The sequence below is a fragment of the Culex pipiens genome, chromosome 3 (assembly GCF_016801865.2).
Source record: "Culex pipiens pallens isolate TS chromosome 3, TS_CPP_V2, whole genome shotgun sequence".
Classification (NCBI taxonomy): domain Eukaryota; kingdom Metazoa; phylum Arthropoda; class Insecta; order Diptera; family Culicidae; genus Culex; species Culex pipiens.
The window spans coordinates 30,170,497-30,176,496 of NC_068939.1; positions in this window are offsets into that span (position 1 = coordinate 30,170,497).

Genomic DNA, 6,000 nt, shown 5'->3' on the forward strand with positions numbered 1-6,000 from the left:
CTACGTTTTTCCTCACGGAAATACGCAAGACTTTAAACAACCTGGCGGCTCAGTCCTTCAGCATCACGGTGGTATGGGTCCGCGCTCATTGCTCGATTCCGGGTAATGAGAAAGCGGACTTGCTCGCCAAGAAGGGTGCTGAGAGTGGAGACATTTTTGAAAGGCCAATTAGCCTACAAGAATGCTACGGTTTTCCGAGGCAGCGTGCGCTTCTGGATTGGCAAAATCAATGGGACGGCGACACCAAGGGACGTTGGATGTATTCCATACGACCTAAGGTGCAAAGAAAAGCCTGGTTCAAGGGAATGGACTTGACGCGTGGATTCATCAGAACGATGTCCCGCCTTATGTCGAACCATTACTCGTCCAAGGCTCATCTGTACCGTATCAACATGAGTGATACGAACCTTTGCGACTGTGGGCAGGGTTATCAGGACATCGACCATCTCGTATGGGCGTGTCCAGATCACCAGGCTCACAGAATTAAGTTGAAAGATACCCTCAGGGCCCGAGGAAGACCACCAGAAATCCCGATGCGATACGCGCTATCTCAACTAGACCTTGATGTTCTCTATCCGATCTATCAGTTCCTCTCAGATTCCAAAATATCTATTTAGTTTTCTTCCAGTTAGTTTCCCTTCAGTTAGTTTTCCTCTAGTTAGTATAACTCGCCTTCACACAAAGCCGTCGTTTCTGGTTGCACCGGAAGCAAAGCAAGATCGCCCCAGCAGCTGGACACCGAGTTGCGGCTGAGGACAAAACGCAAAGGCCAGCAGAGCCAACCAAGACCCCTACACAATCCCCCTTCCCTTCCCACGCCTTGTCTTTAACATCAATCCCTTCCCTACTAACCCCGAGTAGGCCGCGGGTAATCGGCTCCCCTCCCACTAACATTTACACACAAGATCCTCTGTAATTATTAAGTAAAATGTAATTACAAAAGCCGACTCGGTCCTAACCAGGTCCCAGCACCGAAAAGGACCTAATAAAAATAATTTTATGAAAAAAAAAAAAAAAAAAAAACGTGCTGCCATCTGGTTTTTTTAAGTGCAAGAGTGGAAAAGTGCTTAGTCATCGTCTAAAAATAGACGGCGTCCTATCTCGCCCAGCAAAATGAAGTCGATAAAGTAGTTGGTTTCGATGAGAAAAAGTGGAAAATGTGGTCTAAAAATAGCGACGCCATCCCCCTATGTATATAACCCCTTAACATTTCTAACAAAGCTTTTGCTATAAAAATAAGCTTTTGGTTAACATGCAGTTGAGCTTTTAAGGCAAAAGGCTAGCACTCTGTGGCGCGTTGCGAGGGCCATGCGTAGAGGTTCCGTTCCGAACGAGAGTGTGGAAAAATCGGACAAGTGGATATTGGATTTCGCCAAGAAGGTGTGCCCGGACTCGGTGCCGACACAACCATCATTCGACGTTGTTGATGGGAGCGATGCTAATCCTCCCTTCTCGATGGTAGAGCTCTCCATAGCACTATTGACGGGCAACAATACTGCTCCTGGTTCGGATAAGATCAAGTTCAGCTTGCTGAAGAATCTTCCGGACGTCGCCAAGCAGCGTCTGTTGAATCTGTTCAACACGTTCGTGGAGCAGAACGTAATTCCACACGAATGGCGACAGGTCCGGGTGGTTGCCATTCAAAAGCCCGGTAAGCCGGCGTCCGACCACAACTCGTATCGTCCAATCAGCTTGCTGTCATGTCTACGAAAGTTGCTGGAGAAGATGATCCTCGACCGCCTCGAACCATGGATGGAACGAGAGCACTTGCTGTCAGACACGCAGTATGGCTTCCGGAGAGGCAAGGGAACAAGCGACTGTCTAGCCTTGCTGGCCACAGGAATCGACATAGCCCGTGGTAAAAAACAGCAAATGGCTTCTGTCTTCCTAGACATCAAGGGTGCATTCGATTCAGTCTCCATCGAGGTGTTGGGAGTAAAGCTGCGGCGGAGCGGTCTCAATCCGACGATGTGCAACTTCCTCATCAACCTGTTGTCTGAAAAACACATGCACTTTGTGCAAGGTGATCTGGCAATCACCCGGATAAGTTACATGGGTTTGGCACAAGGCTCACGCCTTAGTCCATCCATGTATAACTTCTACGTCAGCGACATCGATGATTGCTTGACCGGAGACTGCACCCTTATACAGTACGCAGATGACGCAGTGGTTTCAATCGCTGCCAAGAAGGAAGTCGATCTGCTAGAACCCTTGCAAGATACCCTGAACAACTTGGCCCATTGGGCAGTTGAAAAGGGTATTGAATTCTCTCCGGAGAAGACGGAACTGGTCGTTTTTACGGGGAAGCATGAACCGCCGCAGCTCAATCTTTCTCTCTCGGGAAAGACTATCGAGCAGTCGGACCACTTCATGTACATGGGTACCATCTTCGATCAAAAGGGAACATGGGGGAAGCACATCAACTACCTGAAGCAAAAGTGCCTGCAAAGAACTAATTTTCTGCGCAGCGTCTCTGGCAACCGGTGGGGTGCTCATCCTTCTGACCTGCTTCGACTGTACAAGACAACGATACTCTCGGTGCTGGAATATGGCAATTTCTGCTTCCAAACAGCTGCGAAATCACGCTTGTTGGTTCTCCAGCGGATACAGTACCGAAGTCTTCGCATTGTCTTGGGATGCATGCACTCAACTCACAACATGACCCTCGAGGTCTTGGCGGGAGTGTTGCCTCTGCGAACTCGTTACTACGAACTGTCTTACAGGTTCCTGATCCGGTGTGATTACAGGAATAAACTGGTAATTGACAATTTTGAAACGTTGCTAAACCTTCACGTTGAGTCTCGGCGCATGCTTCTATATTATGACTTTATGTCATCGTGGGAGCGGAGCCCGAGCACAACGGTACAGCGCACGCCTCCGTTAACCAGCAGCACCCTGATTGGCTTTGACACGTCCATGAAAGCCGATACTCGCGGTATCCCAAACCATCTTCTGCGGGGGGTTGTACCGTCGATCTTCGCATCAAAGTACAACCATGTTCCTCCAAACAACAGATTCTTCACCGATGGCTCCAAGCTTGACGGCTGTACGGGCTTCGGTGTTTATCATGAATCTTATCAGCTGTTCTTTAAGCTGAAGGACCCGAGTTCGGTTTACGTCGCAGAGTTAGCCGCGGTTTACTGCGCACTGCGAATCATCGAGACCATGCCACCTGACCACTACTTCATCTTCACCGATAGCTTTAGCTCTGTTGAGGCTATCCGGTCTCTGAAGCCGACCAGGGAGTCTTCGTTTTTCCTCACGGAAATACGTAAGACTTTAAACAACCTGGCGGCTCAGTCCTTCAACATCACGGTGGTGTGGGTCCGCGCTCATTGCTCGATTCCAGGTAATGAGAAAGCGGACTTGCTCGCCAAGAAGGGTGCTGAGAGTGGAGACATTTTTGAAAGGCCAATTAGCCTACAAGAATGCTACGGTTTTCCGAGGCAGCGTGCGCTTCTGGATTGGCAAACACAATGGGACGGCGACACCAAGGGACGTTGGATGTATTCCATACGACCTAAGGTGCAAAGAAAAGCCTGGTTCAAGGGGATGGACTTGACGCGTGGATTCATCAGAACGATGTCCCGCCTTATGTCGAACCATTACTCGTGCAAGGCTCATCTTTACCGTATCAACATGAGTGATACGAACCTTTGCGACTGTGGGCAGGGTTATCAGGACATCGACCATCTCGTATGGGCGTGTCCAGATCACCAGGCTCACAGAATTAAGTTGAAAGATACCCTCAGGGCCCGAGGAAGACCACCAGAAATCCCGATGCGAGACGCGCTATCTCAACTAGACCTTGATGTTCTCTATCCTATCTATCAGTTCCTCTCAGATTCCAAAATATCTATTTAGTTTTCTTCCAGTTAGTTTTCTTTCAGTTAGTTTTCCTTCAGTTAGAATAACTCGCCTTCACACAAAGCCGTCGTTTCTGGTTTGCACCGGATGCAAAGCAAGATCGCCCCAGCAGCTGGACACCGAGTTGCGGCTGAGGACAAAACGCAAAGGCCAGCAGAGCCAACCAAGACCCCTACACAATCCCCCTTCCCTTCCCACGCCTTGTCTTTAACATCAATCCCTTCCCTACTAACCCCGAGTAGGCCGCGGGTAATCGGCTCCCCTCCCACTAACATTTACACACAAGATCCTCTGTAATTATTAAGTCAAATGTAATTACAAAAGCCGACTCGGTCCTAACCAGGTCCCAGTACCGAAAAGGACCTAATAAAAATAATTTTATGAAAAAAAAAAAAAAAAAAAAATAAGGCAAAAGGCTTAAAGCGTTTGCGAGAAGCTTTTACTTTTTATAACAAGCTAAACCAGGCTCACAGAATTAAGTTGAAAAATACCCTCAGGGCCCGAGGAAGACCACCAGAAATTCCGATGCGAGACGCGTTATCTCAACTAGACCTTGATGTTCTCTATCCGATCTATCAGTTCCTCTTAGATTCCAATATATCTATTTAGTTTTTCTTTCAGTTAGTTTTCCTTCAGTTAGTTTTCCTTCAGTTAGTTTTCCTTCAGTTAGTATAACTCGCCTTCACACAAAGCCGTCGTTTCTGGTTGCACCGGAAGCAAAGCAAGAACGCCCCAGCAGCTGGACACCGAGTTGCGGCTGAGGACAAAACGCAAAGGCCAGCAGAGCCAACCAAGACCCCTACACAATCCCCCTTCCCTTCCCACGCCTTGTCTTTAACATCAATCCCTTCCCTACTAACCCCGAGTAGGCCGCGGGTTATCGGCTCCCCTCCCACTAACATTTACACACAAGATCCTCTGTAATTATTAAGCCAAATGTAATTACAAAAGCCGACTCGGTCCTAACCAGGTCCCAGTACCGAAAAGGACCTAATAAAAATAATTTTATGAAAAAAAAAAAAATAACAAGCTAAGAAACTATCACACAAAAATGTCCCATATGCCTTTTCATCATTTTTGATTTAATTATGCGTGTCAGATCCTGCAAAACTTTCTATCCCCCCTCCTATGGGGACCATCCATAAACCACGCGAAAACTTAATGGGGGGGGGGGTTGTCCACGCTCTATACAAAAAAAACATACAATTCACCACGAGTGAGGAGGGGTGATGATATCATCTTTTTTTTTTTTTTTTTCATAAAATTATTTTTATTAGGTCCTTTTCGGTGCTGGGACCTGGTTAGGACCGAGTCGGCTTTTGTAATTACATTTGACTTAATAATTACAGAGGATCTTGTGTGTAAATGTTAGTGGGAGGGGAGCCGATTACCCGCGGCCTACTCGGGGTTAGTAGGGAAGGGATTGATGTTTAAGACAAGGCGTGGGAAGGGAAGGGGGATTTTTTTTTTTTTTTTTTTTTTTTCATAAAATTATTTTTATTAGGTCCTTTTCGGTACTGGGACCTGGTTAGGACCGAGTCGGCTTTTGTAATTACATTTGACTTAATAATTACAGAGGATCTTGTGTGTAAATGTTAGTGGGAGGGGAGCCGATTACCCGCGGCCTACTCGGGGTTAGTAGGGAAGGAATTGATGTTAAAGACAAGGCGTGGGAAGGGAAGGGGGATTGTGTAGGGGTCTTGGTTGGCTCTGCTGGCCTTTGCGTTTTGTCCTCAGCCGCAACTCGGTGTCCAGCTGCTGGGGCGTTCTTGCTTTGCTTCCGGTGCAACCAGAAACGACGGCTTTGTGCGAAGGCGAGTTATACTAACAGAAGGAAAACTAACTGGAAGAAAAACTAAATGGATATTTTGGAATCTAAGAGGAACTGATAGATCGGATAGAGAACATCAAGGTCTAGTTGAGATAACGCGTCTCGCATCGGAATTTCTGGTGGTCTTCCTCGGGCCCTGAGGGTATCTTTCAACTTAATTCTGTGAGCCTGGTGATCTGGACACGCCCATACGAGATGGTCGATGTCCTGATAACCCTGCCCACAGTCGCATAAGTTCGTATCACTCATGTTGATACGGTAAAGATGAGCCTTGGACGAGTAATGGTTCGACATAAGGCGGG